Source organism: Anser anser (genome assembly GCF_964211835.1).
Source record: "Anser anser genome assembly, contig: HAP1_SCAFFOLD_125, whole genome shotgun sequence".
Lineage (NCBI taxonomy): Eukaryota > Metazoa > Chordata > Aves > Anseriformes > Anatidae > Anser > Anser anser.
In genome coordinates, this window is record NW_028153497.1 from 129,937 (window position 1) to 143,997 (window position 14,061).

A 14,061-nucleotide genomic window follows, 5' to 3' on the forward strand; every position below is an offset into this window, starting at 1 on the left:
AATTAACTAAAGCAAGAAGCCTTGGGCCCCTTACCAAGGTCAGTCTCCTAATAAGAGAGCGAGCCTATCTTAAGAAACTGGGAGAAACTGGTCCTGCAGGTGGACAAGAGCCAAGGAGCAACTGAGTCTGTGCAAAGACAAGAGGTCAACTAGCGGTGACGAGGAAGAGTCATCAATCTTCATGCCCACGACCTCCCGTGCTGCCCAGCGCTGAATAAACATACCTACTTTACAATCTCACTGATTGTGGAGTCCGTTTTCCGCAAGTCGCCAGCAGCAGTTTCTTCCGCAGAGGTTTTCCCAGAGCCGCTTCAAAGCTTCCCTCGCGGAGCTGGGGCGTCGCAGGGGGTCATCAAAGCACGCACGTACACACACACACACACACACACACACACAGGCGTTGTTGTCCAAACAGAAAGTATTTACAACAAATTCGACAAGCGGTTTTTCTCTGCCAGCAGCAAATGCCTGAGGGCCCCTACAGCTTCACAAATCATAGCACAAAGAGCCTAAAGTTCCTCTAAAATTTAGGGAAATAATTCAAAATAGATCTGCTAGGGGAAAACGATCACTGGCGGCAGGGTACACAATACACCCGAGCCTCAGCTCTCCTCCGCAGAGTCAGTGCCCACGCCCAAGTGCGACGCTGATGGCACCCGAACATTTGCTGTAGCAGGCAGCAGAGCCAGCAGCTCAGGGGAGCAATTTTAAAAACCAGGAGGCACTTAAACCAACCCTTAATTGACCCAGTTACTGCAGGAGAGTCCCGACTACTCGCCCTGGAGTCCTACTGTCACCAGCAAAAAGCACCAACCAAAGCTTGGGGGAACTTTGGTACAGCACAAGAGAAGGGAGTGGGGGTAGCGTAGCCGTATCGCAGAGCTGCTGCTTTTCACACCATTTTATCATCCCTGATAATTGAAAGTAAGGCCGGGTGGGCTGACCCCACCACCACCACTCCTGGCAGCATGTTTGGTCCACAACGCTAGAATAATTATTCTGCTCCCTCCCGCCCCTACAGCTTCATCATCTGAAAAGATTACAGTCAAAACAATGGCATACACAAATAAAAGTCAAGAGTTGACATAGTAACTCCGGGATTTGGGTATCAACTGTCCGAGAAATCAGAACACCCAGGCTTCACAATGTGCCCAACATCGAGCTGTGCCAAGGGGGGGCGGAAGGAAGAAGCTTTCCGTTTAAGCCTTCAGAGCATCGCTCCATCACTACGTCAATTCACAGCCACCACAGCGTGCCGATGGACATCTTTCTGTGCCAAAAGAAACAAGTGCTTTGTCCTCTTGATATCAAAGGTAGCCACCTATAGTTACGGAACCATGCACAAGACCTTAACTCTGACCAGCAGGGAAACTTAGGACAACTGAGTGCAGATCCTGCCAATTTCTACCAGTTCCAACTGTGCTTTAAGTCTCATTGCAAAGCCTCAGTTAGAAAAAGGATCACCTCGGGGTATCCAACAAGAAGAAGAGTTGGTTTTTTTTTTGTTTTTGTTTTTTTTTTTAATATACCATAGGACTATGCAGTTCAATCATCAATCATCTTGGAAAGCTCAAGGAGGAGGTCATCCTCATCCTTCCCTGGGTCCAAGTCGAGCTCGGCTTCCAGTATGCCGTCTGAGAGTTCCCAAAGTAGCGTCTCTAAATCCTCGTCTACAGATACGGGCGCGTTGCCTGTGGAACTCAGCCGGCGTGTCCTTGCTTCTTCTAGCTGGGAAGAAGCTGAAGTCGAGCTTGAGAACTCCATTGGCTCCACAGATTCTGCCTGGCTTCCAAGATGTGCTTCAGGTCTTGGCAGAGCAAGGAAGAGAACAATCAGTATATGCCATTTCTTAACGGGAAATCCCTTTTCTGCAAACCGGCTCTTAAAACCGCAGCCAACCCCTCCTGCACTTCAATCTTACCCAGGGATTGTTATTCAATTAACCCAGGGCGACATTTAGAGCCCAATATATTAGCAGGTACATTTTTCAGTTTGGGGGTTTCTCTGTGAAGCCAGAGCACCTGGAGTCTAGCAAAGATGGTTCAATTGTTGTAGCAAGAGGCACTTTGCCACCTTGCTTAATTTTCCTGTAAAAATGTTAAGAAGTCTCCATCTGCAAATATCTGTTTGCTAAGTTAGTCATTTTTCCCACGGCACACTCAGCAGAGTTTGCTCCCCACTACAGGAAGCTGATCTGCAGCCATCACTTCCCTCTGCTCTCCCTGCACTCTTGTCACCTTGTATGTTTGTTCGGGTGGCATTCTTGAGGACCAAAAGGCAGAGGACACTACTCATCATTTATCACCTCACGAGGAAGTAGGAGAACTTCACCTCATCCTCATTTAGGTATTCAGACAGAGCAAGAAGTCACTGGAAAGCTGTACCGACTTGCAGCATTTAAAGAAAGTAAGTCTAATTAAGCATTCCTGCTAGCTGCTAGAAAGTCATTTCACGTGACTTATTCCTCTGATGGATTTGGGCTTTAATTATCTCAGAACCCTCCTTTTTTCCCCACGTGTGACAGAACTTATGTTTCACTGGGGATATACACCGATTGAGAAAAAGAACAAGTTGTGGTCATCACCTGTTTTGGGGATTTTCTTCAAGTCTGGTGGCTGGGACGTGCTCCAGCGTGGCTGGAACAGCCTAGAAAGCAGCAAAACAGCATTTAGGACTCATGGGTAAAAGATTCCTTACTAGCTTTTTCCTCCATGCTGCTTCTCCTCTGGCATTGCGGAGCCTTAGCCAAAATACAAAACCAAGGTGCTCCTGAAGAAAGTTAATATTCACTTGGAGGTTACTAATGATCTTGTGTCTTTTAAGAACACAGCATTAATGGACAAAATCCTCCACACCAGAGAAATCACAGAATCACAGAGGACTAAGTAAATAGTGCCATTAATCTAATAAATATGGAAGGGTACTACAAGAATTCTGTAGGCAGCTACTGGATTTAAAAGGAAACAGAAAGCCTGTAGAACTTTTGAGTTTTCCATCTTTTCTCCTAGAGGAGGGTGTAAATTTTACAAGGGATCCATTTCTGCATTAGCCCCTGTCCTTACCATAGCTGCTTTTTTGGCTGGAGGTCCCATTGTGTCAGCGTCAGAGGCAGTCCGTGGCTTCACAGCTGCTACAGCAGAGGGAAAACTGCCAGGTGCCTTACGTTTCAGTGCCTTCTTCTTGGGGGAAGCGACTTTCCCATCCCAAGGCTTCGCAAACATGTTAAAGTTGGCTAGAGTAAAAGGAAGAGAGAACTGATACAGTCTTGCTCTGCCTCATGAAAAATCCACGTTCTCTTCCTCATTTCCACGGCCCGTCTACACAGTTAACTGTATTTGGCCAGCAGAATTACACTGCCATTGCCTGGATTCTCAGCAATATCTTCCACATAGTAAACTCCGTCTACCAACAATCCATACAAAGGAACAAAGGAACTGAATAGCTACAGTAAATCATAATCCAGGACGAGGGAAACTCAGACACAGAGCGATCCCAAGTGCAAGCAATACTCTAAGACGTTGTATGAAGTCTAGTAAGATTCACAAATGTTGACAGCTTTTGTATTTAAAGTCTTGCTCCCTCTAGGAAAGGAAAAGCAGCAGGTATAGTAAGACAAGAGAGTGTATGCAACTGTTGTACCAGCTTCCTCTCCCCTGCAGTGATGTCCCACAAAATCTATTAAGTTGTTCTACAAAATCCAAATTTGTAGAGTCATATTCTAGTCTCCCATTCCTGACCTAACATCTGGCTGGCAGGAGAAGAAACGAAAGAAAGCTGGGTACTTGTTTTCTTTGTGTGTTTATTTCCTCGTGTCCCATGAGACAGAGAGAAAGGCTACAATGTGCAGTGCATGCAGCCTTTAAGCCCTCCTTATCTCCCTCACACAATCTCATTTTACAAAGTTGATATAATCTTAACAACGAGGCCTTTGATCCTCTGTCATTTTTGACAGAAACTGGCCCCCCACATTAAGACGCTGAAGCATGCTTTACAAACACATACACGTGTCAAGTTAAGCAACACATGCCAAAGAGGAAGGTGAACTTGAACTCAACGCAGGGAGGACTTCATACCATAAACAGATGGCAGAAAAAAACAGAATACCAAAATTAGACTAAAAAGCCCCTCAATGTGTTAATTTTCTAGTGGGAAATACAGAATACCATCACGTAATTAATGAAAACAGACATGGTTGCATGTTCTGGCCCTTCTTTGCCTTTGAACTTTGCAGCCTTAAACTCTTTTATCCTCTGCATTGAAGGAAAAAGCAAAGCAGATCCTGAGCAAACGGAATTTGCTCAATATGGGAAGCACCTCACCGGGGCAGGTATTAAAGCATCTTATTACCTGATAGCTTTGTGTTCCATAACGATTTCTGCCCGGCTGGGGCAGGTCCAGGTTGTGCTGGGGGAGCTGGCACATTTTCTCCACTCTGCTGCATCCGCAGAGCTTTCTCGCGCTTTATTTCTTCCAGGGTTTTAACACGCACTTCTCCTTCTGGCTTGGCTTTACCTGCCGGCTCCTTCGACTGCACTTTGCTGGGCCCGGAAAGAGTGAGCACGCTCTGCTTCTTGGGCTCACCCTCAATTTTTGCCCCTGCGCTGGGATCTTTGGTTTTACCATGCCATTCAGCCTGGGCTTTGGCTTGACATTCTCGTCTCTGAAGAGCTCTCTCACGACGGATTTCCTCCAGTGTTTTCACATGGACCTCTCCCTTTGGCTTAGCAGCCTTCCCTGTCATCATCAAGAAATGAGAAGCGCCAACATTTAAAGAGAGTCCAACAATAGTTTAAGTCTCCAAAATTTGTCACAGTACTAAGGAAAACTAAGCCTGAGCGTTCCCAATAACGCATCTTAGGACAATAGCCTAACATTCTCCTCCTCCTCTGAGCCACTTGTTGTATTTTGAAGACCAGCCCTATCCAGAGAGAGTTGCTACACAGAAATGCTAGTTTACTTGATTACTTTTTCAGACTGCATTTCAAATTCCTGCTCCCGGCAGTGGCTCTATTCTAATTGTATATGATGGTTCACAGAAGCAGCTTAAAACCTTGACAAGGCACAAGCGGAAAATAAACACACACCTAGAGCCAGATTTCTGATAGTGGCTGTCAGAAGAGCTTCAGCACTCGAGCAAGAGGAATCAGTTCTTTGTTTTCATTTGAATTCCTTTTTAGGGCTGTATGAAAACGGTCTAAGTTCACGGAAAGGAAGAAGGAGAAAGTATATTTAATAGCCAGTTGTTACCTTTCGCAGTACTAGTCCGTTGAGAAGGTAATCCTAGCCTCTCCTTCACAGACTTGGGAACTTGAACTGCAAAACAGAAAAAGACCAAATTAGGGAGGCTGCATAAACGTCAACTTTGTGTTCACATTCAAAAACAAGGCAGGAAAGGTAACTTTGAATCCCGGTGATTAAGACCTCAGCCAACATGCAAAAAGAAACATCGCAGGAAAAGGACAAACAGAAAGCCTAACTACAAAACCCGTGAATCACATCCAGATGCCTGTTTAGTAGCTGTACCTCTCTTTGGTGCTTTGTCAGCATTTCCCGGAACCTCCACCTTCTTCCCCAGCCTTTCAGCAAGGCTGCGCTTCACCGGAAGGGCGCTTACATCAGCTTCAGACAGAGAAAACAAGGAATATTTTAAGAACATTTCTTTGCAGGAAGATTTGAGAACAGTCAACCACAAGCTTCTATTTTTCAAGCATATTTTCATAAAATTGCCTTTCAGCTGCTAAATGGTTTTTTTGCCATTTCTGCAGTCAACACAGATCTCCACTGCAACGCATTTTCCTCTCATACGTCAAAAATACTCTTCAATGCAGTCATATAGAGAAGGCGGCACCTAAATAACAGCTCATAAAAAGTTCTTACCCACGGAGGCTTTCCGTTTTCCTTGTTTCTCAGCAAGATCTAGTCGAACCACAGGTTCCTCCCCTAAAACAAAAGTAAAATTTTTCTATTTCATAGAAACCAGTAGCCAATAGAAATAGTATACTGTTAGCCCATGTCCAAAAAGAACCCAGCAAGGCACTGTTTTGACAGCTAAACCACACAAACTCATATTTCAACTATAATTAACTTAGAAAAAGTATCCATAGTCTCAGTGTTTGCCTCAAATTCCAGCTGAATGTAGTCGAGAATGAATCTGAGTCTGCTTGACAGCTATACTTTGTGCAGAACAGAGCTGCATAAGCAAGCAGAATATTATTAGGTACAAATGCTGAGAAATATTCCTTTCTAAGGTGAATGTCTATGAGTAGAAGTACTTCTTCACTTCTTTCCCTTTCAAAGGAATTTGCACAACTCTAAACAATATAATTTATACACAGACTCCTATCGCACTACTGTCCACACGTGCCACTGTCAGCCTCTTTAAAGCTTCAGAAATTGCTTCTTACATAGCACTGTCCTCTAGAGCTCTTTCTTCTCGTTACTCTCCTGTTTTTCAGTTATCCCCCTATTTGCATACTGACACATTTTTTTCTTTCTCCTGCTACTGCACTTAACCTGAGCACCAAAGCTTTCCAGTACAACCAGGGACTTTCAGCATAAAAGCATGTTTTGAACAGAAGGCGGCAGCACCAGGAGGCTAACAGGGGTGAATTGCCTTCCTTCTTGCTTAACCTTCCAGTTTAGGAGTAATGAAATCAAAACAAAAGCATGAATTATTACCTTCCTCTGTAGACAGTGTCACAGTTCTCACCACTGTCCGGACATTTTCCTTTTCCGGAGCAGGAAAAATCATAGAATCGACGGGAGGAAGAGAAGATCTTGAAGGACCTTCTGCTCAGAGCAAGCAAAACATAAGGAAGTTTACCAAACAGAAAAAACTATCACGAAGAACAAAAAACTTTAATTATTCATTACTGTCAAACATACAGTGACCAGAGCATGCAAATAAGAGAGGTGACTAGTTTGCCTCTGGTTGCCCTTGGAATTCCCATCTAGAATACCAGCTGGCTGAGAATCAGGTTGCTCGATGCCCCCAGCTAAACATGGAAGTCTATCCCTCAAGCAGCTCCCAGCCACCATCACCTGCCATTCTGAAGCCAATCAAATTTCACTTCTTTGGCAAAATAGTTGGATTCACCAAAGCATAGCCAGCTACCCGGTATTACTGGAAGAGGTTTTTTTTGAAAGAAAAATCATCACACAGGATGAAGGTGAACCGGGTAAGGAAGCAGGGAATATTAACTCACCACCGTGTCTCTTAGTTTTTTCCTTCATTTTCTGCAATTTGATTTCTTCAAGTGTTTTTATTCCAAAATTCAGACCGTCCTCTGAAAACAGAAAACAGTTAATGAGACTAAGGCTTAGAGGCACTCACTGAGGATCACAGATCCTCAGGCTTCTTAGTGCTCAGGAACTTTCAGAAGTATTTAGAATAAAGCCTGTCAACACTCCTCACAAGTGAAACAACCATAGAATCAATGGCATTTTGCCCCTCCTTTCACCCTTCAGGGTAAAAACTGTAGTTTTAATTTTAATCCATTTACGTGATATTAGATCCCTCTATCGTTAGATATGGCTTTCAACAGTGGTTGCCAGGCTGCACGTGCAGCCATTTAAACTCCATGCTGTGACCCTGTTTTGTTCTCCAAAAGGAAAGAAAAGCAGTTCAACTTTCTGACCCAATGGGCACATGATGGTATCAGGGAGAAATGAGATCATGGAAATAACCGAGTCCATTCAGCACCCCTACATTCTGTTGTGTTTTTACGCCACATTGCTTTTGAGTTAATTGTCAAGTTCTCCTTCCGATTTATCCTACTACAGGTGCTGGAATACCTTGTTTAGCAGTAGTAGCACTGGCTTTCCGAGTGGAAATCATCCGTAATCCATTTTGGCCTTCCTCAGCTGGTTGCTGGACGGGAGTTTTAGTTTCTTCTCCTTCCGCAGAAAGCTGGTCTGAAGGGGAAAAATCTATTCAGTTATGCATAGGCCAGATTGTTCGTGATTATGTAGCTCATGCAATGACACTTCAGTCCATGGTTCCTATAAAAAAGTTGGTTTTTTTTTGTTTTTTTTTTTTTTTTAATACAGCTACACTGACCTGATGAACTCGTAAGTAGACTACCCTAGGACAAAACATCTAGGACTCTAGATTCTCTCTGCAGCTTTAACTACTACACAACATATTACTCTTCAGACAAAAAAAAAGGAATTTCCTTCCTAGTTTCACATAGAGCTTTACACAACAGACCAGCTAAAGCCAAGAGTGGTTCTAAGCTTTCCTCCAACATTTCAGGTTCTGTCCACTGACTGCCAGACAAAGCCACCAGTGACCTGAGCGGACTGCCTGCCCTATCGCTAGTCAGACCTCAGGTCATCTGTGATTTATACATTCATTTACAGCACAAATTCCTTCCAAGAACCAAAGACTTACACAATCATTTACAGCACAAATTCCTTCCAGGAACCAAACCATGCTCACCATCATCATCTTCATCATCATCTGCAGCATTGATTACAACTGGAGGGTGTGTAGGGCTTGGGACATTTTCCGAGTTTTCCACTTTCATCACCCGCCTTAGCTATGGAGAGGGATTGGACTGGACAGAAAGTTTGTTTTGCTGCAGTGACATCTGAGCCACTTTCAAATCATCGTCCGCGGACTCAGGCGGACTTGGCAGTGTAGCTAGAGGAAGAGGAGGATCATCAGTAATATGGCAGTTTAAAACTTTGACCACAATGCACGAAGATGGTAGCTAAGGCAGATAACCTGCACAGGCAATGAATGCAGCATCTCCTTTTGCCCATCCCGCCACTGTTTACACCGTGAACAATGACTTGCCTTCAAACAACAACACATCTCCCTACCACCCAGCAGAAGACGAAACAACAGAAAGCAAACTGCAAGGCAAATATCACACAAAGCAGAGAGAAGCTGAGCATGAAAGCAGAAAACAAATACCAGCAGTACAGCAGCAGTACACTCGGTTTAGCTGACCACCTAGGACTGCAGACCTTTTCCTGCACTCACAAATGAACGGTTACCTGATGTCTCCTACACTATTGGCACCCACTAAGTAATATGCAAAATTAATTCTTCAATACTTAAAGAAAAAGGACCTAAACTCACTCTTGCTTGGTGGTAAGAAGACGCCATCGATGTAACGTCCCTTTGCGTGATGAAAAGCACAGTTGGCTTTCTGACAGCCTACTGGCTGCTTCTCCCAGTAGCAGGGAATCTCAGCGCGCTTTTTCTGAAGACAGAAAGAAAGACAAGCTCGTGATAACATGCACCTAAGGTTTGCAAAGAGATGCACAGTTCCAGGTCACGACAGCGATAGGGCTGTCACAATACAGTGCTGAAACATCATTCCAAAGGTCAGTTTATCACGGAAGTATAGTATTTCCGGGCATATTCACAAAGTTTGCAGAAGCTGTAACCACTATGCACGTTTAGCCTTGTCATCATTCAGTTTGAGAAGACAGGCACTCTCAGACATCAGTTTAGGGTGGGTTAAACTAATACACCCAGGATTATACTAGGATTATTCAGAGGGAAAAAGAACATCTTAAATTGCCTACGTTAACTCTATCCAGAACTACTTCTCGGAGACTTCGTTCTTCTGCACCTTTAACTTTCCCCACTGCTTCCTAGCCCAGGCAGCTAGAACAGCATTATCTGAAGGACTCCGGGACACAAGAGACCTGATAGATCATTATCAAGCCTGCTCTCAGGAGGCTAGTACAGCCTGTTTATTACCCCCCTGCTCCAGCAGGTTTTAGCAGTCTAGTTAGCGGTTATTCTGCATCTGTTGAGAAAATACTGTCGGCGTCTAATAAAAGAAAATCTTGCTAAGACATACCTAAGGCATTGATTTTATTTCCCTCTCCTTCCTCCCACCCCCTCCCCTGCTAACAGAAACCAGTGTAATTCCAAAGCAAAGGACTCTGTCCTGCAAAAGCACAATCAGCACACCTACAGCACTGAAAAATGCTTTTGTTGATTTATTTTGAGAACACATCTTTAGGCACTCACATCGATTTCCATGTGTCTGAATCGGCAGACATTCCTGAAACAACGACCCTCCTGCCACAGCGTGCAGACTGTCTCGTTCCCCAGAGCAGCTTCACAGTGGCGGAAGGAACAGTTGTCTCCCTGTAACCAAAAGGAAACCAACAAGGAAAATATAGTACAGCCTCAAAAACGTCCATGCTACTGCCTCAGGTTGCTACGATTGAATTCAGAATCTATCTGGTTATCACGTTAACCAAAGACCAGTGTGCCTCCTCCTCCTACTCTACCCCTTCCTGAAAAAAATGAAAAAAAAAAAAAACAACAAAAAAACAAAGCAAAGCAAAGCAAAAGAAACCCAGCCATACCTTGGTACAGGTAGAATAGAAATAGAAGTAGCAATCGTCTCCTTGTTTAGACATGCCGACAAGTTCTGATAACAAGCTCGGGTTCTCTCCACAGGGACTTCCTCTGCTCTTGGAGAGAGCTGTCTTCACCCTTGCTTGGGCTGAAAGTCTTCCACTGGCTTGTGATCAGTGAAATCTTCTTTTTAAAAGTAACCCTAAACAAAGTACCAACAAGTGAAAAATAATGAGTAACAAGCATTTTTCCAGCTTTCTTCTGTTCATCAAATTAGTCTCTTGAGGAGAGCAATGCCTTGAAATCAGCTGTTACGGGAACTAACACAATATTAAACTAAAGTTCTGTAAAGCTGCCAGGAGCTTTGTCAGCAAGTGTTCTCTTCCACGTCCTCAATAATATGCCTTGGAGCACATCCGGAAGCCTGAAAAGGGAGTCACTTCTTCAAAAACCACCTGATCATACATGCAAGGCAATGATCAACTATGGCTACGAGTAACTTCTACAGAACGCAGTATGACGCATTAAATAGCACGTTCCAGTCACTGTGGGTCTTCGAGTTCACCTACCTGGACAACCTCAGCAAAGTTATCGATCTTCAAAGACTTCCAGTTAACTTCTCCTGGAGGCCGAACCAACACTGAATCCGTGAATTAATGATAAAGGGGTAGGAAGAATTTGCCTCCTCACTTTGCCAAGGGAGCCTCTCATCCACAATTCAAACATAGGATGTGCTTTTAAACAGCTTATAACTAATGGAGGAAGCAAGTCCATCTGAACACTCTCTCAGACTGGAGACAGCCAGGGTTAGTTAGCTCTTCAAAAAATAAAAACCAAAAAAAAAAACACCACAAAACAAAACAAAAACAAAAAAACCCAGTGCATTTAGAGATGAACTCGTGATTCAAAGTGGCTGCAAAAATGAGGCTCCATCTTCCACAGCCAGAAAATTTGACTTTTTTTTTTTTTTTAATTCAAAATTCAGTATGTTCCAATCTCTGGTCTTCAAGATTTCTTCACCTATTAAGAAAACACTAAAACCTTTCCCCGTCTTTATTACCTGTACAGCAAAAAACACACCAGTGCACAGAAATACACAAATGTGCATACGCATACACACATATGTGTTTAGACACACACACGAGGAGTGAGTGATAGAAAGTTAGCGAGAGCGACAGTGGAAATCAGAAGTTTTGCCTTTTTGACACAGAGAGCGCGTAAAAACTCTCTCATTTTGAGGGAACTAGAAAAAAAAGGAGGATCTACCAAATATTTTGATGAGTATGCCTTCGAGGCCAATGCTTTATACCATGAGTGATCTGGGGGCCAGCACACAAATATGCATACATATGTATCACACAGTATCACGGATTTCTAGGTTGGAAGAGACCTCAAGATCATCGAGTCCAACCTCCGACCTAACACTAAGTACTCCACTAAACCATATCGCTAAGCTCTACATCTAAACGTCTTTTAAAGACCTCCAGGGATGGTGACTCCACCACCTCCCTGGGCAGCCCGTTCCAATGCTTAATAACCCTTTCGGTAAAGAAGTACTTCCTAACATCCAACCTAAAACTCCCCTGTCGCAACTTTCGCCCATTCCCCCTCGTCCTGTCACCAGGCACGTAGGAGAACAGACCAACCCCCACCTCTTTACAGCCTCCTTTAAGGTAACTGTAGAGAGCGATAAGGTCGCCCCTGAGCCTCCTCTTCTCCAGGCTGAACAAGCCCAGCTCCCTCAGCCGCTCCTCGTAAGACTTGTTCTCCAGACCCCTCACCAGCTTGGTCGCCCTTCTCTGGACTCGCTCGAGCACGTCCATGTCCTTCCTGTAGCGAGGGGCCCAAAACTGAACACAGTACTCAAGGTGCGGCCTCACCAGAGCCGAGTACAGGGGCACAATCACTTCCCTAGACCTGCTGGCCACACTGCTTCTTATACAGGCCAGGATGCTGTTGGCCTTCTTGGCCACCTGGGCACACTGCTGGCTCATATTCAGCCGACTGTCAACCAACACTCCCAGGTCCCTCTCGGCCAGGCAGCTTTCCAGCCACTCATCTCCCAGCCTGTAGCTCTGCTTGGGGTTGTTGCGCCCCAGGTGCAGGACCCGGCACTTGGCCTTGTTGAACTTCATACAGTTGACCTCAGCCCATCGCTCCAGCCTATCCAGATCAAATATGTACATGCATACAGGATAAACATATCTATACACACAAGCGTGCACAGTATATGTCGTATGGTATCCATATGGAGAACAACTCGTAGCCCTGATCAGACACGTAGAGTTGCAATCAATTAACAGCAGGAAGGCAGCAGATCAAGGATACAGCAAGCTTTGAGAGGCAGGGCAATGCTCACTTTGCCAGTGGCATGGCTGCATGATACCAAGAATTTTGAATTAGTTTGATTTTTTGGAAGCAATTTGTTTTCTTTCTGCGCTGTAGCAAATACCACAGGTTTGCCATCACGTGCTGTTCCCTAATCCATATATCCATCATCATCCATTGCTGCAAGATCATGAAAGGTTAGAAAAGATGACTTAGGTCCAATTTAACAGCCAATGATTTTTCAATGACCAGAGCTGCAACAGATTTTATTTAGCCACAAGCAGGTTTTTTTTTCTGATGTGAAGTCAGATATTTTGATTTTTTTTTTAAGACACTAAATGTCATAAAACCTGCAACCAGACCAGATAAAGTTCAAATTAGAGTGATTCTGAAGCCTTTCATTAAAATGCTACACATTTCTGTGCAAATTATTTCTGACTCTTCTGGACAAAAGCGGATGAAATAGTTCTTACAAATTAATAATAAAAGGTTGGAACCTTTTACTCACACAAACACTAGTGAATTTTCCAGGAAGTATTATTTTGGCAGGGAATTTTCCCAAATCTAAAGTAAAGAGGGGAAAAGTTGGGTTCCCGTATTAGTTGTTGGTTTTGACTGCTTGACAAAGGGAATAAAAACAGTAGTTAAGTGCAAGGTTTCCTTCTCTTCTTTAGTATTGAGAGGAATCGTCACTTCTGACCTTTAGCACCTTCAGAAACACACTTAGTGCCATGCAGATTCCTCTGCATCTACTTCTAAAAATTACTGGTGCTCCTTAGCATGGAAGTTGGACTTGAAATCTTTTCCAGACTGAGCTCTTTTGAATGCCCAAGGAGCTCATCATTTTGCTTGTTGCCTTCCATTTTCCTGAACAGACCCAGAACGCTGTTCAGGATATGAATGGATCTGGTCTAAGGAATGGGAAGAAAGCAAAAACCAAGGATACCTCACAGCCCTAAATGCCATAAAAAGCAGTCACATTTTAAAAAAGATCTCCAAGGCTTTTTTTTTTTTTTTTAAACTGACATCTGCCAATATGGCGATCCAAGTGCTGAACAGAAACCAACTGAACTAGCCCCTGAAAGCCTGAATAAAAATGAGTAACTCTGGTGCACTCAGCAGGTCTGTAATAGAAGTTGGCAAGATTTTTAGATTTCTTTTTTCTCCAGGGTGCTAGTAAAGTTTTTGCGTTACGAGATTTTGAACTCTTTTTGTACAAAAGAATTACAGATGCACTACAGTCACGGTAGCTGGGGGTCTGGAAATACATGCCAACAAGTGTCATAAACTTTGCCTTTGCTGAAGGAAGATAACTAGTCCAAAGAAAACCTGCCTAGTTTGTTTTACAGGCTTGTCTTTCTCAGTATGGAACAAACTGACCTCCCTGGTCTAACTTTCCAGTT

General features: G+C 43.8%; 1 pseudogene across 1 annotated transcript; it reads right to left on the reverse strand.

The window, feature by feature from the left end:
• Window positions 1-4,330: 4,330 nt before the first annotated feature.
• On the reverse strand, window positions 4,331-10,413 carry LOC310892061 (zinc finger CCCH domain-containing protein 11A-like; annotated as a pseudogene). Its single transcript has 11 exons — window positions 10,339-10,413; window positions 9,995-10,114; window positions 9,089-9,212; window positions 8,441-8,644; window positions 7,795-7,914; window positions 7,206-7,286; window positions 6,679-6,789; window positions 5,878-5,940; window positions 5,524-5,619; window positions 5,248-5,313; window positions 4,331-4,734 (listed from the first exon to the last, which is right to left on the reverse strand). The product of its transcript is annotated as a zinc finger CCCH domain-containing protein 11A-like (transcript).
• Window positions 10,414-14,061: the final 3,648 nt, after the last annotated feature.